General features: G+C 42.3%; 1 protein-coding gene across 1 annotated transcript in view; it reads left to right on the top strand.

Moving 5' to 3' along the window:
• The first annotated feature begins 204 nt into the window (after positions 1-204).
• The window catches only part of zfhx3 (zinc finger homeobox 3), a 134,077-nt gene continuing 106,937 nt past the window's right edge, over positions 205-27,344 (top strand). The window contains 1 exon segment of the mRNA XM_034196870.1: positions 205-582. The gene's annotated coding sequence lies outside the window, so the exon portion shown is untranslated.

Below are 27,344 nucleotides of genomic sequence, written 5' to 3'. Positions count from 1 at the left end.
TATTAACTTTCACTGTCTTCCGTCTAATCAAACTCTTACTTTCCGCTGTTCTTAATTCCATATTTTCAATTCCTGATCATTACTTTCCTCTTTTTTTACTTGTATCTATCCATCCCTCCCTCCCTCCTCTTTCTCCCTCCCTCCCTCCCTCTCTCTCCCGAGCTCTCTCCTTTGCTGAATCTTATTGATCCAGAAGGCGGCTAATTAGCCCTTCCCTTCGTGCCTGTGTAATGAAGCACATGCGCACTGAATTAATCACAGCCATTTTTTGCAGGAAACTAATTAGCAGGAATAAAGATCCAAAGAGTTTTTTCTTTTCAATCATCAGATCTCACTTTCACCTCTTCCTCGCTCCCTCTAACACAAGACTCATCGCCTGCTTTGCATCCAAATTATTTTTATATTGCCTTTAACAACTAATAGTACCTACTTCGGTTTTTTACACTCCGCAACAACAATGATCTTTCTTTTGCCACCCTAAGCGCAAACTGACCAAACGGGGACTGCCTTGATGGGATCTTTAGCTAAATCATCTCAATACTGGATTAAAAAGCGAGGATCACAAAGCGGCAGCGAGAAATTGTAAGTTTCAACTTTGCGTTTGTCTTTTTTCCTCTCTGTTTCCACGATCCTATTCTTTTCGCTGTAGACTTGTCTGAATCTGTTTTCCTATCTGTTCGTAGTTTACGCTACATGTAGCGAAGCTGGTTTTTCTCACATTGTGAGAAATGACTGGCGATCACAAGTTCATTTCATGCAAGTAGTTTGTTTAATTCTCGATTTTATTCGTATCGTTACCTGTGTTTACATCAGCGTTCGTCCTCTTCTCCTCATGAATGGAAGATAAGAAATGGGCAAGACAGCGATCCTCTCCAAGCAGTTGACCGTAGAAAAACACGGTTTTAAAACAGATATGTGCATTTCGGTGAGATCAGGAACAGATATAAAGGGCTTATGGGTGTCAAGAAACGTGTTTTAAGGCACAGATGCAATAAGAAAAGGGGTTGTGTTGAGCGGACGAAGGACAGCGCCAGCTCCACATGAGCGCAGCCCAGAAAAGGAGCTCCAAGTCCAGCCTGTGGGTCCGTGTGCGTCCGGCGAAAGGGACCATCTCTCGCTTTCTTATTTTTACAGATTTGACACTTGCTACATCCAAGGGTTTGCAGCACCGTCGTATGCTTTTAAAATCCTCTTCTGGATAAACACATTTGTGTTCTTCTTCGATACGTCTCTCTGTGAAATGTGCAATCCCTCCGCCCTGTCTTAGTTCCTCATGCTACACTTTTCCCCTTTACCCCACTTTGTCCATCTTGTCTTTTTATTTTTCATCGCTGTTTGGCTCTTTTGAAGCGTTGTTTTTAAGTCGATTCTTGCTCATTCCCTGACGAAGTCACATGCAAATCGATCGACATGTGTGTATGTGTGCGTGCGTGCGTGAATGGGCTCGTGTTTTGCGAGCGTGTGTGTGTTGTGTGTGTTGAGATGAACGAAGCCCCGGGTCTCCTTCATGACAAGAGCGGATCAGCAGGACCTTGTACACGGACAGCCCGAGAGTCTGAGCTGCGTTTCAGAGAACAGACATGTGGTTTAGGGAAGACATAGGGCAGGCTGGAGCTGCTGCTGCTGCCTCCAACTACTTGGCTACCGTATCTGACTTTCAGGAGAACATTTTTTTCCCCGAGAAATGCTGGCCGGAATGAAAACAAAACATTGCCCTATTAGCCTTAAGCAGCCATAATCATTCCAAAGTTACTGGCGGAAACTTAAAGTACGGTCCAAACTAAACCTATAGGTCACTGCATGCATTTAGTAGCCGCTTAGCCAGTTCACATTGGCAGGATTTCTTTTTTGTGTGCAAGTTAAACAAGACATCTTTCTCTTACCCAAAATAGAATAGTCTGTACTCTCGGAGGAAAATACAATAGCAGCCTTACTAAACTGAATGGGCCTTTTCCAAATAAAATACACAGTTTAACTGCCTATGATTACATTATAACCAACCTCGCCGAAAAACGGATCTGATCGGAAAAATAAATAAAACGGAAATGCAACTGTTATCTTGACAATTAGGTGTATTTTCAAGCCAAAAATAAATGTCCATTAATGTGATTAAAAAATAGCATTTGGTTTCGGATGTGATGAAGCTATATTGCCAGAAAAAGCTGCGAGAATTATACACTAGTCTCGGATATTTTTAGCGACATAGAGACGGGAAAAGAAAGAGGAATAATAGGTTTTGCGAGCGAGCAGTGGAAAGGATATGTGTTCCATTGGGGGAAGCAGAAAGGGGGGTGGGATACTGTGTGTGTGGGGTGGGGGGTGTAGGTCAGACAGCAAGGAACAGGGGGAACAGGGGTCATGGAGTGAGTGCAGAGATAAAAAGGAAAGAGGAAACCCCGCGCAAACAGCCGAGGGACGATGGTGAGAGAGTGGGTCTCGCTTGGAGAAAAAAGGGTGATGGTACTGTAGTTGTTGGTATGTTTTGGGAGCCACACAAAGCACTTGTGGTCGTCAGCGTCTGCTGGATTACGACTTTGGCTTTAGTTTAGGATGAGAGCAACAAAAAACAACTGGTAACAGGTTTAATAAAACGAAACGTTAAGGCTGTCAGGGAGAGAAAGGAAAAGGGGGGCTGAGGACAGGAGGGGGTTGGGTGGAGGGGTCAAATAGCCATGGGCCATAGAGGAGGAATCAGGGGAAGAGGTCAGATAAACAGAATCCTACCTTTCAGTCTGGAGAGGAACAGACGGGAAGAGATTAGCACTGGGGGAAAAAGGGTTGATTAATTTATAGCAGTTATAAAATTAATATTTGTCTCCTTCGTCTTTTCATATTGCTTTGGTATGTTTACCCCAGTATTATGTGTGTGTGTCTAAGATAGCAAATTGTATGTGTTTGGATTCCAGTGATTAGAAACTCAAAGGTGTTGCAGTGTATTGGGCAGGTATAGGCTGCTCTGCGAGAACTCGAGTGATCTCTCTTCCTCCCCTATCTGACAGTAACACTCCTCTTCTCTTCCTCCTCCTCCCTCTCTCTCCGTCTTCTGTTACAAAACAAAGACAGCAGAAATGTTTACTGTCTTCTTACCTGTCTGATTTTCCTGGCTTGTCTCATCATCATATTTATGTTTAATTATTACAGTTCCTGGCATTGGTATAGGAATGTCATTGGGTTTATTTTATATGCATTCTATTTCAAATGTGTGTTTGTCAGACGTTGTGTTCGGTGTAGCTAATATCTCATCCTTATCCTTGACTGTGATATTGGAAGTATTGTGCTTGTGAGAACTGTGAGCTGCCACCAGATTGATGGTTTTACCACAGACAGTGTTTTTGTGAAAGCTAATTGAAATAGGCCATTTTAATTTTTAGCTCATTACTTAGGAGCAGAGTTGTTTTTTCAATGTTTTTTAATGTTTTCAAGAAGGTAGGATTCTTCTTTTAAATGTGATTTTGAATGAATGAATATTAATAAAGGCACATGTGCAGATACCATAACTGAATAAAAACTGTAAAACAGGATATTACTCTGTTAAAAATATATAAGAAATACTATCATGCAGATATTTCACACATCTTAATTATACTAATTAATTTCATTAGAATTAGTTTTAATTAGTTTGTAATTGCTCTATATCTTTGTGATATTGTGCAACTGTTTTTAACCAGCACACATAGGTTATAAAACAATAATAAATCGTAAGCATGTTATTTGAAAGTGGAACATGGAAAAAAATCCTTTGTCTAAGATAACACAGCTTAGTTTATTTGTGACGATGGTGCTGTGCATTTAGTAATAGAAAATGCTTCTAGTTATATGACAAACAATGCAAGTACATATCTGCAGGAATGGATATGTGTGTGTTGCTGCTGTTTCGATGGTTCTTCGTATCATGAAAAAACCATTTGGTGTTGTTATGCTGTGATTTGACCAGATTTTTAACTGTACTTGCCATTGATCGTGCACAGCAGCAAAACGGCTGTCCACTGTTTACACTTGGCCTCCCTCTATTACCATACTCAATGACAGGTATATTCAGAGTATTCATATGTGATTGGACTGCATGAGCAGGGGTAGCGCTTTCAGTCGGGGAAATTAGATAAAGGGAGTAGTCGTCATGGATAGGCTTGTTTCATGGTTTGGGGGTAACACAGAGAAAGGGGAGACAGCGCCTCTGGCTGTCATAACCCCTTCTCCTCCTCTCACTGTTCCTCTCTCTCTCTCTCTCTCTCTCTCTCTCTCTCTCTCTCTGTCACCCCCCCCCCCCTTCTCCATCTTCATTCTCAATGTGTCTCTGCATAGCTCCCTCTTTAACTATAACCTTACTGTGCTCGGGCTTTGGCTCCGTGGGGGAGCTCGTTGCCATGTTATCGGTTGAAGAGAGCCCTCTTTGGGTTACTTGTAGGCTAAGGCCGTACATAGGAGATTCATCACAATTTAGGTGTGTTTGCGATAAGAAATCTATACACACAGAACAATTAAATCCATCTTATTATGTTATAATGCTCTGAAAAGTGGAATATTGAACATTTAAATATTATTTGTATTATTATTAACATATATTGTATTTTAGTAAAACCTCAGTTTCATTTCATTCCTTTTTACTGTTCCGTCTTCTTCTTGAGAGACAGAGCACTATAGATATGAAGGTCTACCTTTGTGTGGATGCGTCTTCACTGAAATAAGAGAAGAATGTCAAGTGTCAGCATTTACTTTATGGACATATGTATATGAAGGAAGTGGACACAGATGATGGCTTTGAGTCTGATGTGTGGTTTTGAATATGCAAGGTCGTGCAGCAACAACCAGTTCTTCCAGTTGTCCTGCTGCCGAGGCCAGTGTACATGTCATGCTGTCATAAAGGAGCAGGCGGGGGGCGGGATCTCGGCTCAGCACAGGGGTGAGCGAGAGAGTGGAAAGGAGGAAAGGCAGAGATGACTGTCATGCTCAGGTGTGTGTGTGTGTGTTTGTGTGTGCGTGTGTGTGTGTACATGCATGCTTGTGTTGTGTCTAAATGCTGTACATAATCCCTAATCTACCAGCTCCAAGTGTCCATAGGACTCCTTTTTATCCATAGAGAGTATTTTCTCTCTTAAGCTTTCCTTCAATGTCATCCTTTTATCTTTTAAAAGTGAAATTTGCCGAGATTTTTGTTGTTTGCTCTTTCACAATATGTTATCGTGTTAACAATCTTGATTAAATCACTGTGGTAGGCAACATTTATGACTGAGAAGATGCGTTTGTTTTTCTGTGTGTGTATTCTGGCATGATGAAAAATATTTTTAAGGTTTCACGTCAAGGCCGTGTTATACAATTTTTATTTCTATACTTATTATTTTGTATTAATTCTGAACTACTTTAAAAAATGTAAACCAGGGTTAAAATTCAGACAAATCACACACAATGTTGTGCTGATAATCTAGTAAATATGGGATCAAATAAAAATAAATAAAACATTTTCGATTCAGTAATATGATTGAAAGCAAAGAATGGCTTCTATTTTGAATTCCCTTTAGTGAAGGAAATGTACATGCTGTCATAGAATAGAGCACAATAATATGTGATACAATTTTACACAAATGTGTATTGCATTTGAACAGAGATTAAGATAGGTGTGTGTGTGTGTGTGTGTGTGTGTGTGTGTGTGTGTACGGTGTGTGTACGGTGTGTGTACGGTGTGTGTACGGTGTGTGGCATAGTGGTTATAATATCCTATTTGGGGCAGCAGCAGCTAGCTCTAGTGTTCAGGGATGGGAGGAACAACGGTTTACGTGTCTGTATGGGCTACATATGCCTACACACGGGCGAGGCAGGGATGACAGGGACCACTCCAAGGGCTGCAAAATTAAACTGAGCTGCACCCCAGCCCCCCCCCATAAGCCCACCCCTCTCCTGGACCCTGGAGGCCAGCATTCCACCCTCCGCACTGGCGCTTATCATCACAAAGGACAGAATGCATAAAACATGGAGGACGCTTAGACAGAGGCGGCCCAGGTCGCCTTTCTCTCCCCACACTGAGCCCTGGAACAATACATGGGCCCCTCTGGCCTGTGACTCTGACGACACACACGCCGTCTTTTTATCCTCCCCTATTTCTTTGTCATCCTCTTCCTCTTCCTCTATGTTACTGTGCTCCGTGGAGTGATAACTGCCCTCGCATTGTTTATCTGTGTCTGTGAAATCTGCATTGTGTAGATGAAATGTAAGTCGGTGTGTGTGTGTGTGTGTGTGTGTGTGTGTGTGTGTGTGTGTGTGTGTGTGGGTTGGTGTGTGTAAGTCTGTGTGTGAAAGAGAGTGATGGTTTAAAATATTGACAGTGCATCAGTCGCATAGCTCCTGCCTCATGTTACATATGATTTATTGTACTACATATTTTTAACATTAAATATTATACAATTTAAATAAAAATGAAGACATTACATACTCAGACAGAGAGGATACATTTGTTTTTATACAACAAATTATAATTAGTATAAAATAAGACATAATTAAATGCAGTGTGTTGATCTGTGTAATTTTTCCCTGTCACTAATTTACAGCCAGGTCACACGATGATGCAACATCTCGGCTTGTACTCGCACCAAATACAGTGTGTGTTTGTATAGTCAAGCTATCAGCTTCACTGCTTTTCTGTCGGTCAGTGGGCTTGGGCTTGTTTGAAAGGCAAGATAAAGAGCTATGTGAAAGTGATATGAACATTATGCTGCTATAGACTCCATAACTCCCTTTCTCGATTCTACTTATTCTCCGTTTGATGCTCGAAAGACATGCTTAGTATTAACTCTGGGGTATGGGATAGACAGATTGATGGTGTTTGACAGTACATTTTCTGATTCATACAATTACACGTGAGCAGTGTTTCTGCGTTTATTTCAGCTCTGCATTCACTCCACTCTGTCATAATGTGCGAGAGGGTTTTAGTCTGTGTCTGTCTATACGTGTGTCTGATAGCTTTGCTTCAGGAATGCACTACTAGGATGTGCTGGACCCCAGCAGGTCTATGGCACTTCCTCTCTGTGTACCTCACAGCTTATCCTCCTCAGGATTATAGAGAGAAGAAAAGAGTGATGGCAGGAGCACCCTTTCCCTCTCACACCCTCTTTCCTATTTTTTTTTTACAATCCACACACAATGAAATCTCAACAAAAAGTGTAATTCACTTGCAAATGTGTAGTAGCCTGTCCATGTTCCCAGTGGAGGAGAGAGAGAGAGAGAGAGAGAGAGAGAGAGAGAGAGAGAGAGAGAGAGAGAGAGAGAGAGAGAGAGAGAGAGAGAGAGAGAGAGAGAGAGAGAGAGAGAGAGATATGGAAAGACATAGAGAGCACGCTGCAGTGTATTCAGTAAGAGACGGGGCTGAGGTGAAGCCGACTGCTGTTCCTGGTCAGGAAAAGCAGTCGACTTCATCTGCCCGTTGATAGATTCCTATGTGGTCTGTGCGCTTGTATAGTTTGTTATGTGTAAGTAGCTAAATGTGTGTGTGTGTGTGAGCTGTTGTCATACAGTAGGTATATACGTTGCGGCTGGCTATTTGTCATTCCCATTGCTTCTCCTGAGGTGGCCTGGTGTTCTCGCTCGGTACCCCAGGCGACTGATCTGCCAGTAGTGAAGGGGTTAAGAAGCAGGGATAGCCCTCTTTTGTCTCTGCGGCCCTTTTTGCCATTGTTGTGGTAGAATTGAGCTCGGTGCACCTCACTTGACCACAGCAAAGCAATAAAATGGCCCCTAAGTGCTGTAGCCTCCGTATTCCTCTGATGTCAGCTTTCTTCAAGCTTCTGCTATTTTTCTACAAACATAGGGGCATATTGCTCTGAGTGCAAACACAAACTGTACATTGTTATTTTCTTTCAGTATTCATTTCTCAACATAGCTGGCCTTTTTATTATTTACTTATGTGAGATAAAGCTCACATATCTTTTTTCATCTTTGTTGCCTGGAAATAACTTACTGAAGTCATGTAGACTATTTTAGTTTTCTTCACATGTTTTGCATTGCATGAAAGAATAAAACACATCAATATATTTATATACATAATATTAGACTATTGCGAAAGACCTGCAGTGTTATTATAAGTGAGAAAGTGCTAACAGTTCAACAAAAGCACATTCAAAGATGCACACATTTTATAATTTTAATGAGCTTTGAACATGATTTTAAGTATTTACTAGCGCTTTACATTCAGCAGAATAGTAATGATATTCGGTTTATTATATCCCAGTGTGTGTGTGTCTGCCTCTGTGAATGTAGGCCAACTGACCACCACCACCACCACCAGTCATTATTAAATTGAACAATGCAGTCCTGCTGTCAAAGCTGCTGAATGAATGGTAAGAGTTACATGCCTCATTTTTTAGCTGGGCATTGCTATAATAATTATACAAATACTGTGCATGCTCATTTTAGTTTTTTCAGTTTTCAGTGAGAATGTATTATTATAATGCGTGTAGGTGGTGTTTGGTGTTTGATTGCACAGATGATTGTTTATAGCGGAGTCCCACCTCTGCAGACATTGTAATTAAAAAGAAGATATACTGCATGTGCGTCTGTCGCCATCCCATCTCATCTCGTCAAATAAGCATCTAGCTGTTGCAGTGAGCATGTCAGTGGATTTATGAAAGATTTCTGATTGGCTGAATTATAATTGGCACTGTCCCGAGTGTAAACCATTTATGCCAGGTGTCATACAGACCACATTAAATGTGCACCAAACTGCAATTAAATCAACATTTCCTCAAAGCCACAATATTACACCACTACATTATTCTGCAGGGTGTTTCTGTGATGTGTGCCTTTACCTCACCCTTCTCCTCTACCGCTCTCTTCCTCCCGAAACACATAAGGTTTCCTCTCTGGATCTCCTTGTACCTATAGCAAATGCTCTTTCTCAATTTCCCTGTGTTAAATGAACAAACATAAGGACCCCGGTGCCTCATAATAAATTGATTAGAGAGAAGCAGACTCACACACAGCAACACCGAAAACTAGACGTATACAGCGTCTGTGTGTGTGTGTGTGTGTGTTTGTGTGTGTGTGTGCGTGTGTGTGTGTGTGTGTGTGTGTGTGTGTGTGTGTGTGCGTGTGTGTGTGTGTGTGTGTGTGTGTGTGTGTGTGTGTGTGTGTGTGTGTGTGTTGTGTGTGTGTGTGTGTGTGTGTGTGTGCATGTGTGTGTTTAGCCTGAGGAGGAGGACATGTATTCTCTTCTTCTCCCATTCACACGTGCTAAAAATGTATATTTTTCCAGCTTAATGGCAATTATTGTCTGCTGGTCCTGATGCTACCACCTCTATGGCAGGCTGTGCTACAACCGCTGTTGTTGCACCCAGTAGCTTATGTCTCATGACAGCGACAGTGCTGTAGCGTTTACATATTCGACACAGAGCTCTCTGCGACTGTTTGGTTTTCATTTTGACGTTCAGTGCCACAGCAGAGATTGGGTCTAGGCTGGAGGGGGTGGGGCAGGTCCCATGGGGCTGACACAGGGCTAGACGGCCATGACAGACTGGTGACCTCGGCTTTGTGACGTCATTTGCCTCGTCTGGCCATCATGGCTTTTATTTTGCCTACTGTTTAATGAATGAAGATAGGGGCTTGGGCTATTGTATACAGCTATTGGCAATGTTCTTGTGAATTTGGCGCCCCAACACTAAAAGAAAAAAAGCATTTACCTATTTACAATAATGATTTTAGTTTAAAACATCCATTCTGTCACCTGGTCATCTGCTGTATGTCTGAAAGTCTGTCACACTGTATTTTGGTTTAATTCAAATACATTTTCCTGTCTTTTTCTAGCAGGGCCAACATTTGACTTTTTTGTTGCATTGTTGTGTGAAGCTGTAGAACAAAACACACCCTGACCACATATAGGAAGTGAGCCTGAGGTAAGAACAAGGCTCAAAACGGATGCTGACTTTTAGAGCACTTTTTCTCCTCCATATATGCCAAGTGCCAATTCTTTGACAAGTGATTCTCTGTTTTCCTTCTCTTCTGCTACTTCGTTATTCTTCCTCAGAGCAATGCTTTGTCCCCAGCCTACATCATGTGCATTTGATAGAATAAATAATTGCTTTATATGATGTACAACTTGAGCAGCAAAGATCCAGTATTGCTCCTGCAACTTAGGCATAACTGTATAAGGAGGAGGATGGCTATAAAATAGGCTCCTCTTATTGCCTGCTTTTTCGTTGAAGCCAGGTGTTTCCTCATGTTGGGTCATGCCCTGATGGGGAACAACAGGCTGCATGGCAGGTGAGAACCAGGTTTTTTGCTAGCATTTTATTATGTGGTATTCCTGTGCAAAAAGCTAAGCTTAGAAATGTCTTACATGCAGAGTACACTGTCGTAGTAAAATTGCACTCTGTGCTTAGAATTAACACAGGAAGTAGTCCTTGTATGGTGCAGGAGCTTTGTGAATGTACTCTTTCCCTCCTAGCAGTACCGGGAACAGGACAAGTGTGTAGATGACACAGCCTTTGTTTACATTGCAAAGAATATGGGTTTAGAGGAAGAAGAGAAAAGAGAGAGGTGGTTGTCAGCGCTGGAGGAGGGAAGGAGGGCAGAGACCCCAGTCTCATCACTTCCTTCCTTGCTATAGTTTGTATCTTTTTTCATGAATTTCCATTGTCAAAACAACGGCAGACAGAAGAGGAAATGTAGAACTGACGCAAAGGTCTCATCAAAAACATTTTCAGTAACATTAAGGAATTTAAACTCAAAACTGTAGAAAATATATATGTTTTAGCATGTTTGCGATTGAATGTTGTGTAAATGTATTAGGCGTCTTACTCTAATCTACCAGCTTTGGCTACACTGGTACAACTACAACACTTTTCTTTTTCCAGCCAGATAGGGTACAATAAACAAGCCTGCATGTTTTGACCCTGATCAAGAAAGAACACTCATTTCTCACACTCTGTAGACCCCTGGCTTCCCAGGACAGCTCTGTGCGTGTTCATGCACATGTACAGATGCGCATGGGCGAGTGATTGTACATGGATATATCTGTATGAGTTCTTTCCTGTCTTCCAAATAGAACAAAACATCGGACTGACACCTGCACCCTCTCCCTTGTTGAGCGTCAGTCCTGTGGTCAGGGCAAAAATGTACTTTCACATGACAGATGGCTGTGTGGGCCTTCAACAGGAAGCCTGGCTACACTGTTTCACAATCTCTCTTGAAACAAGAACTGAGTACCCGCGTTTTTGTGTGCTCTCCGCTTTATGTGTAATAGATGCCAGCTTGCCTGTAGTGGGTACAAGCACAAGGCAAAGGGAGGGGGTACCCCCACATAAGTGGACCCCTGAGACCTCCTGGAGGGGTAGAGGTGTGGCGAACGTCTGTTTTGGGCATGGCTTGTGTCAGCGTGTTTAGCGTTTGCCTCTGAGGGCATTTATATGCAAATGCTAAACAACCTATTGGGGTGGCTAATTACAGCAGGGCCTTTGTGTGTGCCAGGCAGTGAGAAGCAGGGAGTTACTAGCACGCCAGGCATGGACTTCCCCTGCTTGTTTACTCATTGTCTTTCCTTATTACCCCCTCATTGACACTCCCCCTTTGTGTGGCTGTGCCGTTTGCCTGCGTGCTGGCTCCTCCCATTGTGGTGCCAGAGTTAATGTAGTAGATTAAAGAGGCAGCACTCTGGCCGTGTTTACTTCCTCTTTAATCTGGTGGCCCAGCTCTGCTTTACTCTGTAACCATTCCTCCTGTAGCTCTCATCTATAACCACACATTCAGCAAGGATTCAACCTCATGGTACTTTCTCTCTCTCTTCTCTCTCTCTCATACAACTAATGCTCAGCTAATTACTTTGGGTGATAAAAATGCATTTAGGTCAGGTTCTAATGCAATGCAAATTTATGAGCAGGCGGAAGCAAATATTAACTTGTAGAGTCACTGATAGTCATTGTCTGGGGACAAAGGTACATCTCCCTTAACTGTCAAATATAGAGGTTTTTAAGTGTGTTCAGTGTCGCTGCATGTTTTTTTTCCCTTTGTTGTCATGGATTTAAGGACAATGACAGCAGGGTGCAATGAATATGTTCCACCTGCATAGACTCTTAATAGAAACCTGGGTTATGCCTGCTGTTTGAGAGAATCATAGTGCAGTAAAGCCGACATACTCATTTAATCATTGTATTAAACTAGAGAATAAAATATCAATTGAATAGTTTCATTCCCTCTCCTCTGTTGCCAAATATCACTGCTATTATATGTAGTAATGACACCACAACCAAAAGCTTTTGTGGTTGAAGGTGTTTCTACACAGTGCTTCTTAATTAAATCCATGTTAGTTTTGATATTGATGCAGCATTTGATTTGGTTTTCATTTTGCTGTCCATCAAAAATTAACCACAGAATTATGAATGTAGTGGTTATGATGATGATGATGATGATGATGATGATGATGATGATGATTATTGTTATTACTATTATTATACACTTATGAGTGTTGCTCAATATGTGTGCGTTAGTATGTCTCACTATTCACTTGTCCCTCTATGTTCAAAAATCTCTGCTGAATACACAACCACATCAAACTGGTTCGGCTGCATTCCAAATGATTTGTCTTGTGCTAAAACAAAGAGAGAGAAAGGGAGCAAAAGCACAGGTTTAGAGTTGCCTTGTATTCATTCTATTCCATATTTTGCAACAACTTGTGCCCCTAGTACGCCAAATACACCCACAAACTTATATGTGTTCTCCCTCTGACATGCTCATACCCTAACACACACAAACACACACATTCATACATACACAGGGTGAGACTTGGCTGGCAAAGGAAGCCAAGTTGGATCAAAGGCTGTGTGTGAGAGAGCCAGGGTACCTCGTAGCAAACAGCTGCCCCTTGCTGTCTCTGCCTCTCACCCCAGCCTGACAGCAGCCAGAAATATGAGGCCTCTCCAGACCTCTGTCCTGGGAAAAAGGACAGGACGGCACACATACACTCAGAAAAGCTTTTGTCTCTGTTCTCTCTCTCCCTCTCTCTTGCTCACTCACACATACAAAGAAGAAAGAAAGCCGTTTGTCTATGCTCATTCACTCATTCAGCCACAAATAGAAATCTTCGTTTCACATATACACTCCCTCTGCCAACCTCACAAAACACTTAAATTATCACATGCTTGATTTCTCTTTATTGTCTGTTTGTTAAACTCTTTCATTAGCTGTTTAGTCAATTTGGCGCAATGTGTCTGTCAATCTTACTCTTCATTCGCCTTTCTCTAACTGCCCTCAACATTTTGCCTGCTCTTTCTGTGAGCTAGACCTTCCTCCACACTGTCTAAGCATGCTTTTCTTCTCCTACACTCTTGTCTCCACCTTTCCTCGCCACATGTCTGGGATTTCTCTCCCTCCGCTCTGCTTCTCTGGCGTGTTCAAACTCTGACAGAGTCGAGAAAGGCATTCAGCTCCCTAATCCGGGCTCCCTCTATCAGGAATGCTAATACGTGTGATTGTGTGACCCGCCGAAGCCCAGCAACATCTGCAGGAGCCCATGGTGAGCCCCCACTCTCTCACACCCACCCTGCCCCCTGCCTTTGAGCGTTCACTCGCTGCCATTATTTCATTGTTTCACTTCACGCCTGTGACTGGGCAGTGCAGTTAACCCTCTGCTGCTCAGGCCAGGCTAGCTGCAGTCTTACACACAGGCCCAAACCGGTACTGAGGACTGACAGCCCTTTCCCAGGACAGGCCTCCCTGCCTGCCCATCTGGACCCCTACGCACTGCTCTACCCCTCACACTGTTTACTTATACATTCCACTACCAGCCAATGTGCATTGTATGGTCATATAGTCTGTTTAAATGTGTGGTCACTTGTTAGCTAAGGCATAATTGCAGAAACCATCTGTTTCTAACTTTTCTACACAAATAGCCTTTGTGTTCAGGGACATCAGGAAACTTACACTTGATAGGATGAGATCTAAAGGGATTGTGGTGTGAGCCAATGAAAACCTGTTATTACATTTTCACCAACCCCTTTGCCAGGTATTGGATTTGAGAGAAATTAGTGTTTGTATAGTTTTTAGTTTTTTTTCAGAAAGATGAATTACGGGTAAAGCACACATGTCAAAGTGAATCTGTGTCAGGCTCGAGAGCTGCTGATTAAATTACCCTTCTCCTCAGTCCTGGCTGTACTCCTGCATATGTTTTCAAGCCACCCCATACTGTAGATAAGCAAATGAGCAGATTGGATTTCTATGTTTTTCATTCACATCCTAACATTTAACTATTAAAGCTTCAGGATTTGATGACCTGTCAGAATTTGGCCCATGTAATCTGTTGCTGGACTCTAATAAAGACATTCATTCATCCAAGATATATTCAAGTTTCTAGCAGAAGCATAACTAATATTTTATATTTAAAACATGTTTACATCAATTCGTTAACTGATGTTTTTTGTATACATTCAATGATGGTTACATTTGATTATTTTGTCTCAGTAATAATTTGATGATGCAGGAAGCAACCATCTTCTGGTAGTCGGCAGCCTGAATATGACCATATTTAACTTTTCATTGTAGAAGTGTTTCCACTTATTTTACCAAAATATAAGCCCACAGCCACAGTAGTAGTAAACTAATTTGTACATGTGCAGCAGCCCACACAAAATAAGAGGTTCTAATTGTGTCAGCACATTGAGTCAGTTTGCTACCTCAAAGGTAATGTGTTAACACAAATTATTTCCAGTGTGTTAAAGAAATTCAACACATCTCCTCAGAGAAACAGTAATAGAAACAGGAGAGTCAGCTTTGTAACTAGCTGCAATGTCTGTAGTAACCACTAGGGACCCATCTCCAGCCCTGAAAAGTACACACACACACACACACACACACACACACACACACACACACACACACACACACACACACACACACACACACACACACACACACACACACACACACACACACACACACACACACACACACACACACACACACACACACACACACGTACACACACATTAGAGTAGAGACAAGGATTTTGTCCATTGTTATCAAAACCATGATTAATCATTACATTTTTGCAAAGCAGGGACATTGTTACCATGGGTACATCAAGTTATCCATGCTGCTTTGCATATCAACAGAAAAGTTTACCATTGCAGTAAAACTCTGTGTGTAAGCTGCTGCAGGCCAGAGTAGCTTTAAAGAGAGATCACACTAGTGTGAAATGCATCTCCTGTGTTTTCCTCTGACCTCTGTTGTTCAGCTCAACAGGCTGTTTGTAGTGCACTGAAACCGATCATTAGGCAATTCAACATAAATGAAGGTTTGATGATTTCCTGCATTCCCTTGCTGGTGAATTCCTTTATAGAGTTATTTACGACAGCTTTTATCATTTTGAGAAGTTATCTGTTGTTTACTAGCCTAATTGGCTCTCTTTTTTTAAAAGAAATATAATTAATTTGCATTATAGAAATGTTATAGGATATCCTAAGTCATAAAATAGGGTGACAGTTTAGGTTAAACAAACCTTATTTCAAAATAATACACTTTTAATGTATTGTTTACAAATCAGCTTGTAAAAAATATATTTGATATGTTACAATGATATAGTTACAGAATGTTAAACTACAACAGAGAACAGTCAAGATCTGTCCGTGTGCATTTTAGTTTAGTGCACATTCTGTGTGATTGAGAATTTAGCTTTTTCTCTGCAAAAACAATTTCAATTGAATACGAGACATCAGGGAATATGAATCGGCCTACCATGCCAGTTCCCATGGTGGCTCATTTAAACCTGAGATGGAAGGATGTCCTTCATTTTTAAGATGAAACTTCATGCAATAACAGGCGTTCCTAGGCCTCATTTACATCTACATCAACACTGCTCTGGAATGATCATCTACAGAGTAACGTACACACACTCTGACATTGTTATTAATCTGTACATTCTTGATACATTATGTTTTACCAATATAATATATAAATGTTTGATTCAAATGACTGCAGATTACAGCTCCTCCAGTCCTTTGTTTACAGACATGTTTCAGGGTTTTCAAGACAGTTTAAAAGGAATGGGCTCTACAGAGCCAAATTGGATCTAGGTATGTAAATACTGCTCTGATGTTTAATGAGAAACAAAGTTAGCTAATTATAGCAGCTCTGAGAAACATGAGGAGGACAGTGGGAAATGTTTCCATCACTCCCTAGCTCTATAGATTACTGCCTTAATTGCCTCAATCGAATCAGGCGGAGACATTAGCCAGAGAGGCAGAGAGTGAGAGAGAAACATGGGGATGGGGCTGATTACACATATCCGTTGGTGGCTCTTTAGATAATCCAGCACAGGACCAGCAAGTCGGGCTCTCTGACATTGTCTGTCTTCTTTAGTCTGCACGTCTCCCCTGTTCTGCTCCCTTCCCCCAGTGCAGTTATGAAGGTGAGGATAGCAGGGTGCCGTATTCTCTCCTGCCAAGCCAACCAGCTGCAGAGGTGATTCATACTCCCATGCGGAAGTTTTTCAACTATAATTACATGTAATTCTGACACATGTTTATGCCTGATTTTACCAGACAGCTTCTCCACTAATGACAAAGTAGCACATAACATCCTCCAAAACATTTGTTACGACAATATTTTTCTCCCTTATTATTGTATGTTGTAATTTTAAATACTACCCATGATGTACTAGCTTGGCTGACCTGTTGAGAAGCTTGGAGAGTAGTTCCTTTACAGAAAATACTGTATCATCTGCTTTGTTCAAATATGAAGTGTGTGAGAGTGTGCAACTAAGAACAAAGAATACAATAACATGTGAAAAGTTCAGAATATCCTAATGCTGTGAAGCCCAGCTTGTCTTTCCTTTTGTTTATTTATTTCTCACTGGAAATTGTGAGAAAGGAGGAAACTGACTTGTTTATTCTATTTCTGTTAATTCCTCCAAAATCTGTTAATGGTGGTGGAGGAGAAAAGGAGACGTTATGCATGTGGCTGGTAGATGTGTGCCCTGCTTATGTCTTGTAGGACGGGTGAAGGGAATAAGAAGCTTCATTGGATCTGTTTCGTCCTCAGAGCACAGTGATATTGAGGTCAGCTGTCCAAAATGATCTCATGTTAAGGAATCGGCGAGTCAGCAGGGTCAGAGCAGAACCGCCATGACGACACTTTCTCCACGGTGATAATGCTGCCCTCCTTTCCCTCCCCTTCTTTTCCTCTGCATGGGAACAGCAGAGAAAAGTCTGAACTGTGTCTGTGTCATTTCTGGAGCAAAATGGTATTACCTTTGTTCTCTTACAGAACCAGGCTGAGAAATCAGGTGAGGATGGTCTCACTTAAGATGAATTAGATTCTTACAGTTCTGATTATCCAGAGCTGCTTAACCCATCTTCTATCTTCCTAAACAAACATTTGAACTGCTGAAAATAGCCAACAGAAAATAGCTGTTTCCTGGATGTCATGGTGGTGTAAACGGGTGCCTGAACAATCCTTCCCTCAGTTTCCCAGGCAGGGTGCCATGGAGCATGGCGTTGGAAAAGCACGTAGGAGTTCTGTGGTGGAACCCAGACTCCAGCAGAGTCCTTTTTTAACAGATCCGTTGGGAAAGAAGGACGTTTAAACAGATAATGCCACTCATGCAGAAAGGACTGGAAGTAGGAGGTCTCCCTTGTTCAGACATTTAGAACGAGCACCCTGGGTGTGAATCTTTAAAAAAAAGTGATATTGAAGTGAGTGAGCTGGAAACTTTGCATCATTTTCACAGCTGATTTACATTCTATTTCTCCCTGCAGGTTTCAGTGTATGGAGACATGGCTGTATGGCTGAAATACCAACAGTTGGCCTCTGAGCTGTTGAGCCGAATAATGTTGAATAGTATTAAGCAGAGGTTCAAAAGTGTGTCTGTGCTGCTCCCAGGTCATGTGTCTTTAAGTAGGTTGAATCAATCAATCAATCAATCAATCAATCAATCAATCAATCAATCAATCAATGTTTTGTACATAATATCAGTATGACAATACGACACCCTCTGTCCTTAGACCCTCACATCGTACAAGGAAAGACTTCCAGAGAAAAACCCACAGTATAGTATATCTCTTTTCTATCCTGAAATTGGTCACATACAACCTGGCTCTTTCACTTTCTAATCCTCACCAAACCTCTCACCCTTTCTCTATTTCTCCCTGTCTCTCTCTGACACACACACACACACACACACACACACACACACACACACACACACACACACACACACACACACACACACACACACACACACACACACACACACACACACACACACACACACACACACACACACACACACACGTTCCCATAATTTATGGCTGCCGGTCCTTGATCAATTGATAGCAGGGAATCCTTTGGTAAATAGAGTTTTAGACACATTGCCAATAGACCTGGGCTATTGATTGGAGTGTAAATTAAAAACTTAATCAGGTCTCTGAGATAAGATTTATCTCTGCCCCAAGCAAATTACAGGACTGACTTGGAGACATAAAGGCAGGCCCGTGAGCAGATGAGCACTGCCCCTTCGTTGGTGCCAAGCGTGGCCATGATTCTACGACCTGTTCCACTTTCACTGCTGTTGCCGGTCTCCATCACTTCTAGGCTCGTCTGTCTTTTGGAATAGACCATGAAAAATGTTAGTGTTGACATAATGGATGAAGGATTTTCCTGAAGTCTTTAGTTAGAACAAGAATGGCTTAGAGTAACGCAGTTTAAAACATCTGGCGGACATATTTATCCAATATGACTTATTGTTCCATGATGCACTTTTAGTATGGCTGACCCAAGTGGGAAGTTGTTTTATTTCTTTATCGTTCTGTTAAGCAGTCTGTCTTGTTCAGTCTGGTCAATATTCCCTCTCTCTGCCTTTTCTTCTCTCTCTCTGTCTCTCTCCTCTCTCCTCTCTCTCTCTCTCTCTCTCTCTCTCTCTCTCTCTCTCTCTCTCTCTCTCTCTCTCCTCTCTCTCTCTCTCTCTCCTCTCTCTCTCTCTCTCTCTCTCTCTCTCACTGTATGTTTAATCACTTACTTTCATTGCCGCCTGTGATGAAATATGTAAATTATTACACCTAGCTTTTATTTATTCAATAATATTCTCATCTTGTTGAGGTCATTTTACGCCACAATAAATTCATGCACATTTGTGCGCACATGCGGTGTTGTCTATATTTTATATGTATTAAGACAATCCCTGGTATTGCACATTGATCAGTATATGGATTTTCACAGTAATTGCTGAGGGAAATGTTCTCTGTCTCTACTCTTCTTCATTATTAATATTGGGAAATGGGTATACATTCAAAATGTCTCGGAGTATAATTTATTTTTAAAATAATGAGAGGACTTTTAATCCTTGCCAGCTAATACAGAGTAGCATGCATACTTAGAACTGGGGTTTCCTCATGTTTCACAGATAAGAGAGACGCACTCACTAAGGATCCTGGGATAGGTGCCTCACAGGTATCTGTCTGGATCTTTGAGCCGGTAATTAAAACATACATTTTTTTCCTTGTGATTAAGGCTGGTATTAGGCTCCGCTAAGGGATTAAAGCACTTCCCATTATCTCCGGTTATAGTCCTCATATACAGAGGCCATAGAAATGACATTGACCCAGAGAGAGAGAGAGAAAGAGAGAGAGAGGACGATAGAAAGCAGTTAGTTGAGGAGGTCACAAGTCCATTAGCTGATAACCGTAAATATGAATATATATATATATATATATATATATATATATAATAGAATGTTCAACACCCCTGAGGAATATTATGTTGTGGTGGATATATGTTCATCATTTTGGATAGTGTTGGGTAAGTGTTAGAGGTCCCCAGAAGAGACATGCAACCTAACCCATCCAGTGGCTGCATAATGGTGGCCACGCTTTCTCTTGTGGGGGAGGCTGAGACCATCAGTAATAGGCTTTTTGCCTGATAAGCCCGGAAAATACTCGTTTAGTTAGTGAAAGTGCATAGGGATCCTGGCCCGATAAACCCGCTGTTTCCGTCTGTAATACCCAACAGCTAAAATCAATAGTTGGGATAATTCTCCTGCTAGTCGTCCAGTCTCCTTTATCTGCAGCATTCCTCAACCCATGTACATGGGGGTGGTGGTGGTGGTTATCTGGTACATGCCTCTGTATATATAAGAGGTTATATAGTTACACTTACATATAACTTTGCTTTTTGTGAATGTTGCTTCCGTTTGTCTTAAATGGTATTTTCACTGAAACTATTGATGCGATTGGACAACTAGTGCCAAATAGTTGTCTTTAACCTCTGATGTTGTCCAACTGTTCAGTGTGCCAGTGTTGGCACAGAGTTCACTGGAGGGTAGGCTCATTCAAATTGTTGTGGTGTTATAGGTGCAACTAAGCGATTAGCCCAGGTGTTGTCTCTCTGAGTGAGTACATGTTTACATCTGGTGATAGGATGTGGCTTTCAGCACTAGTTCAGCCCTTTGCTCTGTCAACACTAACTCTATATGTTCTGACACAGGAGCTTGATTAGGCTTAAAAACGCAGCCACCGGAACAAAAGGTTAGAATATAGAGATAGAGATCTCTCATATATTGAGAATGGGAGGTGCATGAGTTTGATGGCGATGATGACAGCTTTTGGCCAAGATAAGCATGTTTTTAAAATTCAATACATTTTTATTACATGCTTCTTTGTTCACCTTGCTGGGTGGTGAAGATGTGCCAGAAAACCTGTTCCGGCATAGTGAAGAATACAGAATATCCCCCATATCACAACTCTACTGTCCCGCTATAGCCAGTGTTATCATTCTGCTGGCAGGCTCTCAGAGAGTTCGTTTCTGTGCAATCTCTCTGGCCATCACAGCACTGCTGTAAAATACGGCCTCAGGTGTTAGTAGGCAGGGTGGTTAGCCTGCGACACCGTTACCTAAAGTGCAGTGTATTAAAAAGCAGTCAGGGCCCTGGATCACAGTATATCACAAGGGAGAGGCAGCGATAACGCCTGCCTGCCCGCCCGCAGATCAATGAAGGTTACTGACATCATATCACAAAGTGAAAGCGAGTGGTGCACCCCTAGCTATTTATCAGCAGTGGATCGGACACGAAAGAGGTGCAGGGGAGAGAGGGCCAAACACGACAGCACCCCCCTGCACGTGTTAGGGGCTCAAGCCCTGACTCCTCCTCTCGTCACCTACTCCTCCCCTGGACTGCGGTGGTTTCCAAATGGCAGCAACAAGAAGGCTAGGAGGACATATCGTTTTTACTGTGGCCAGAAGGAGTGACAACTTTTATGACATAGTTCAGCATAGGCAATAGAATAAGCTTTTGTCTCTTTCACTTCCCTCTTCTAGAGTTGGCTATGTTTGATTCTGTAAAAGTACTTCTAAAGTCCATGATTATCAATTAAACTTAAACATCTCTATTTGAGAATTTGGGTCACCATTGCAGATGTTGGACTTTCTGTTACTCCCCCCTGTAATTTGCATCCTCTTGAGGTTACACAGGACTGTACATTTAAGTTGTTGTATGATTGGTTAGAAAGACACAATGTCAGCACTGAGACATCAATACAAGATGGATTCAACGACTGCACACTTATCTGTAACCTCCTTTTCTTCCTTTCTTTACCTTTCCACAGCTTTATTGGTTTATTGCATTATATATTGTAAAGCCCCTCTTCTCCGCACTTATGTCTGCATTATTATGGTAGTATCGAGCGGTGTGTTCGGCAAAGGCACTTTTGCGTGTCCATGCGTAGGAGATCATGCTTACAGGTACTGTATGAGTTCCATTTATCAGCTGCCTGGGGCACAATGTGGAGGATTTCCCCCAATGGGCTAGTGTGTAACTGCTCTGTCAATACATGCTTGTCAAGGCTGGGAGAGAGTGGGGGAAAAAAGGCCCCTCACTCCAACGCACTGAAGCCACTTATTGAGCAGCCAATAGCTATTTACCTCTTGACGGTGGCAGGCGGAGAGGGGGCCCAGCCCAGCAAGAGGAACTCCGTGGCTCATTCCCCACTCCCAGGACTTCACAGCTACTAGCTTGCTCTGAACCAAGCCCATCCTGAGCCAGGAAGCAGAACCAGTGGCTCAGACAGGAGACAGGGAGGTCTGTGTTTATGTGGAGCAGGTTGTCCTCTCCTGGCTCCTGGTCTTTGCCGGGCCTGGCTGTGTGTGCAACTTGCTGCTGTAAAGCCCTGCTTCCTCTCTGGAATCTCAGTGTTGACAGAGAGCATCTGGGCCCTGGGAGAGCTTCCAGCCTGCTGGGTCCTCACATGTACACACAGGGAGGGATGGAGGGGGTAGAGTAAGAGAGATAGAACACAGGTTTAATTTGATATATGGCTTACTACTTCTGTCCTTTCCAACCTTACCTGTGCTCATTGACCTGTCCATGATCTCTCAGTCTTTACCCCTCCTCTTTTCAACACAAGCTTCTAAAGGTGGTATGTTTAATGAATGGGTGTTTCTTTTTTCTTGCCAACTTTGATTCATCAAAGAAAAGAATGTTGTCGAGGAGGTGTTCATCTTTCCTGTTCTGCTTTTGTTTTCTTAGACCTTCTTGCTCTGGTGAAAATCCCCCTTCTTTGTGGGCTGTACAGATCGCTGCACTGTGTGTTGGAGTTGTGGGTCGCCTGTCAGGACATGTCCCATATACCTGAGTCACAGAGGGATTAGTTAACCCTCACAGTACTATTGAGGAAGAGACTGCCAAACCATGGACAGATGGTGTTTAGTTAATAGGTGGACAAGGCATAAGGAGGAAAGTTAGTCACAACAGTTAAAGTGTGCCACACAAACCTGTCAATTCTGTTCAACAGGCTTTATTACCTAAAGAAGTCCCCCCTCCTATCCAAATGTATGTATATTAAACTGAAATGAGATGTCAATTTTCCTCAAAGTAAGCCACACAAGAGAGACAGATTGAGATGTCCCGCTGTTAAAGAACAGCTGTACAAACACAGAAAGGGGGAAAAAAAAACAAAAAACACATTATGTCAACATTTTACAACAGTTGCTCTGTAATCTGGTATTACTTCCACAAGCAAAGGAGGGGCCTGTGTCAGGCCAGAGGGAACTCGGATACTGTTGTGGCATGAGGAAGCCAAGTGCTTTCGAGAGGTTAGCCCAAGATGTGAAGGTCCACAGACTCATCTTAATCCAGCAGGCTTGTACTTAATCGCTTTTGATGTGCATGTGAACATGACCTGCTTCAACATTCCAGCTCTGACCATACTAAGTTCAGAAGACCAGGGCAAGGCAGAGCAGAGGGGAGGGGTGAGGGCAGTGGGGTTGTTGGGGGGGGATTCAGCTTGCACTAATTGGCTGCCAGGCTTGACTATACTGCCTGGGGCAAAATACATACCCTGCCCCTCAACCCAACACCCCCACTGTCTTCCAACTGTCCTTTTCCAATCTCCCTTTCTTTTCCCCAGGCCCTCCTGTGTCCCCACTATTTAAATGTGTTGTGTGCGTGCTTCTCTGCGCACGTGCATGTACGTGCTACACTGTGTAAGCTGGCACATTATTAAGGGGAATTCCAGTGAAAGAGAGAAGTTGAACAGAGAAGGGTCTGTCCCCTAGATCTGCAGTGGGTGGCATCCTAGCATTCTTCTTTGTGTGTGATTTCTGCCCACAGTGGCCCTGTGTATTTCTCTGGTTGTGTCAGTGATACATTACTGTCTGATGGCACATAGGGCTCCTGTATGGACCATGAGAACTCCCATCTGCCTTGAGTTCACTGAACTTTAGTGGAAGTTTGAGAAGACTTGGAGCTGTTGTCAGGCCAGGCTTCAGCAGACTAAGAGAGGGAGATTTGGCTGGGGCGGGTTAGGGCTTTGCAGCCAGGCAGTTATTCAAAGTGACAAAGCATATAGATGGAAAGGAAAAGACGAGGGTAATAGGAGCAACAGGGTATTAACAAATGAGAAGTCATGACTTGGCATCTGCTATTGTAGTTCACACTGGCTCACACACTGGTATTGTGAGGAAGAAAAGGCTGGCAAACTGTAACGTCTTCTTACTCTAAAGCGTTGTAGAGTACGGTAGGCTGTGCATATGCCTCTTCCTGTTTTGTGTGTGTGTGTGTGTGTGTGTGTGTGTGTGTGTGTGTGTGTGTGTGTGTGTGTGTGTGTGTGTGTGTGTGTGTGTGTGTGTGTGTGTGTGTGTGTGTGTGTGTGTATTTACTGTGGAGTGGTTCAGGTGCGGTTAATGTTGGCACAAGATCTTCAGGCCCGCAGCAATAAACAACAGAGCAGGCAGGAGGCCAGATGCAACTCCACAAACTTTTAACCTCTCCCTCAGCTAATCCCTCGCCACACTAGTAACTCTTTCTTTTTTTAACTCATTCTTTCACCTCTCACTCTCTCTCAGTTCTTTATTTCTCCTCCCACTGCCTTCTCTTCTTTCTTTCTCTCTCTCCTTTAGTCCCACTCTCCTTTTAAGTGAAGTCAGTGTGCTGACCTCTAAATAAAGGCTGGAATACTACAGCTGTTACCAACTTCAAACAGCCAATGGCTCAGAGCGGAGCCTGTGTGAGTGTTAGGGGCAGAAATAATGTGCCTATTAAAACTAACTTAGAGCCCTCTTTACTCTCAAGGCTCCCTGGGTCTAAGTTGACCACACCAAACCAGGCAGCTCAACAGAGACCATCACAGTGCAGCCCAGCCCAGTGCGAGATAAAGAATGAGACAAAGACACTGTTCATTTAGAGTCCACAGTATGTGTTTGATTTCCACTCTTTGATATGATGTTTCCATGGAGGGAAGTAACAAAGGGTCACCTACACTTCCTCACATTAGGCGCCAGTTACATCATTTGCCTGGACGTCACATAATATAGTCTCATGCAAAGCTGCTGGGGCCCCCAAACCATACACTAGTGGTTAGTTTTCTGTTCAATACACTGCTTTTATATTTATTTTTCCTGGCATACACATCAAGTAAGTGCAAGAAAAGGATAAAGAACAGTACGTTCATCAGGGCACAATAACGTTTTTAAACAACTGAATGTGTGCTTGTCATAGTTGTTATTAGTTAGATTCAGATCAGTGGAAAAAGTTAACCTCTCTATTCATGGAAAAAGTTAGGCTGACAAAACCCAGGTCTGGTTCACAATGAATCATACCTCAAGCACATATTAATAGAACTTGGAAAAATGGAAACTGAAAAAAAAAAATGGTCTTTTATCCAAACACTCACAGAATGATAAAAAGACTAAGCCAGAACCCAAATGGAAAGCGTCAGGTTTAGTCACCAGGCTCCCATGTTTGTTGTCTGTAGTTATAAAGGGTTTCCTGATGTCTTATATCCACACATGGTTTTCATACCCTTACCTAAGAGACTTTTGACTTTAGATTTTCAGTCATTGTACCTTGCTTCAGAGCTGGTTGCCCATTCACTTGGTTATCATTGAAGTGGCAAAAGCAACATGTAAAAATCAGCGATAAAACATTACAAGGAGGTTTAATAAATGTGTGTTAAGCAAATTAATGCAATTGATTTAAAACCTTGCTTGTAGTGTAATTCAGTAATGACATGAACGTGAACTTTTTGTAGTACACAATAATCTATGTTCAGGACACCAAAAAACTGTCCAGCACTGCAGTTTACCATACTCAATGCCTCTTTCAACCTAAATTAAATGACATTAAGGTAAGTAATGTAAGTTATGACATTCGTTTGTCCCCCTTGATGCATAGTAGTTGCAGCATACATTTTCATACTTATGTTTGGCATTATTTTTCTACAGGCCCTCCTTTCGTGTGTATGCTTTGTACATAAGTGTGCCCTTGCTTGTGTTTGTCCCTTGAGAAAAATAATTACAAGTTGTACGGGTTGTCATTATGAGCCTGCTGTCCGGCCTTCCCCCTGACTGCATGGCTGCAATAGGTTAATTATATGTCTGTATGTAGGTGATCTCACTGTACTGGCAACCTTTACCGGGCGTTCGGATAGAGACTTATTTGAGCTGAGCTGGACTTGGTCTTGATGATCCTTAAGTTGTGATAACAGCTTTAAACTTGTATTGCCATTCTTAATTTAAATGTTTTAAAGTGAGGCCATTTTTATCAGTCACCTTCCCCGAGAAGCATCTCTGCGTATAGCCTTCTTCCTCTTGATGTTTATTGTATGTCTCAGTTTACTTTATTAGCTATGGCATGTGCTTCTTTAACTTGCCTGTTGAAAAATAGATAAGGAGCTCTACAAATCTAGAATGGACTTGAGCCAAAAAAGATATAGGACATTTATTTTATATTTGTTTGTGTTGTGTGACTCATATTAATCTCAACGTATTCAACTTGACCTTAATTTAATGAGTACAGGTGATAAGGGTCAGTAAACTAAAGTAAAAGGTTGTTTTAAAAAGATATAAGTTACCCTTGTTTGGAAAGGAATAGAGTAGTATTATTGAAGAAGATGTACATGAAGAAAACATTCCACATTCAAGTGGGCGAATGAGCAAGTCTAGGAATGGACACAACATTCCTCCCAGAACACCTGAGAGGTTAGGCGGATGGTGACTGCAAGCTAAGAGAATGCTGAGTGCAAATCTCTGTCGACAAGCTGTGCCTCCTGCTCTGCTCCACCTGGGGAATGTGTTACCTAATGGGCCACAAAACTGCCTGGAGACCACAGCTCTCTTATCGCTGATATTGGATGACCCTGCAAAAAAACAGGAATCCATCATGAAGAATAAGACTCTTGCAGAAAAGTAGGATTGAAGGCTTTTTTTCTCTTTTTGTGTGGACAGAAGGAAAGAATGGTAGGTAATGTTATCTTGTTCACAGTTACAAGAATCCTGCTTTCAGAGGCTATGGGTTTCGAGTTTCTAATATGTATATAAAGTTTCACTGCACAATGAATCTTTTGTCTAGAGCAAACTGAACACTCCTCCTCCTTCTTTTCCTCCCTTCTCTTGTAAAAAAAAATGCATTCATGTGCTAGTGGGGCTGTGAGGACTCAGGTTTCTGCTATCTTTGTATGCCATGTCGTCACTCGCCTCTGCGAGCTGAAATGTGCATCTTGCACATGCAGGCACACTGCCAAGGCTGCTTCCAGCCATGGATTAGGGAGAATCCAGGAAACAACGACTCCTGACAAAACAGCAGCATGACAGGTAACTGAAGTTGCACTGGGGAGAGGAGGCAGACGATAATTACAGAGCTTTTTGTTTTCTGGGCACTCTTCGCTGGCTACTTAAGTGCCTGATCTGAAATCTGTGCCTTGTAATTACAGTAGTGGGCCCCATTAGGGCAGAGGTCTTGGTGGGGATTATTCTCCTTCTCTTCTTTCCTCTGTATGTGTGTGTGAGACCTCCCCATCTCCTTATGCGTCACGTAGAAACCACAGCAGTCAGGGTGGAGGGAGGAGCAGGAATTAGCCTTCCTCGTGTCTGACTGTCCTGTGTGCACA

This window comes from Gymnodraco acuticeps, unplaced genomic scaffold (assembly GCF_902827175.1).
Source record: "Gymnodraco acuticeps unplaced genomic scaffold, fGymAcu1.1, whole genome shotgun sequence".
NCBI lineage: Eukaryota > Metazoa > Chordata > Actinopteri > Perciformes > Bathydraconidae > Gymnodraco > Gymnodraco acuticeps.
The sequence above is the reverse complement of the archived record's forward strand: the minus strand, read 5'-3'. Positions and strand labels throughout refer to the sequence as shown.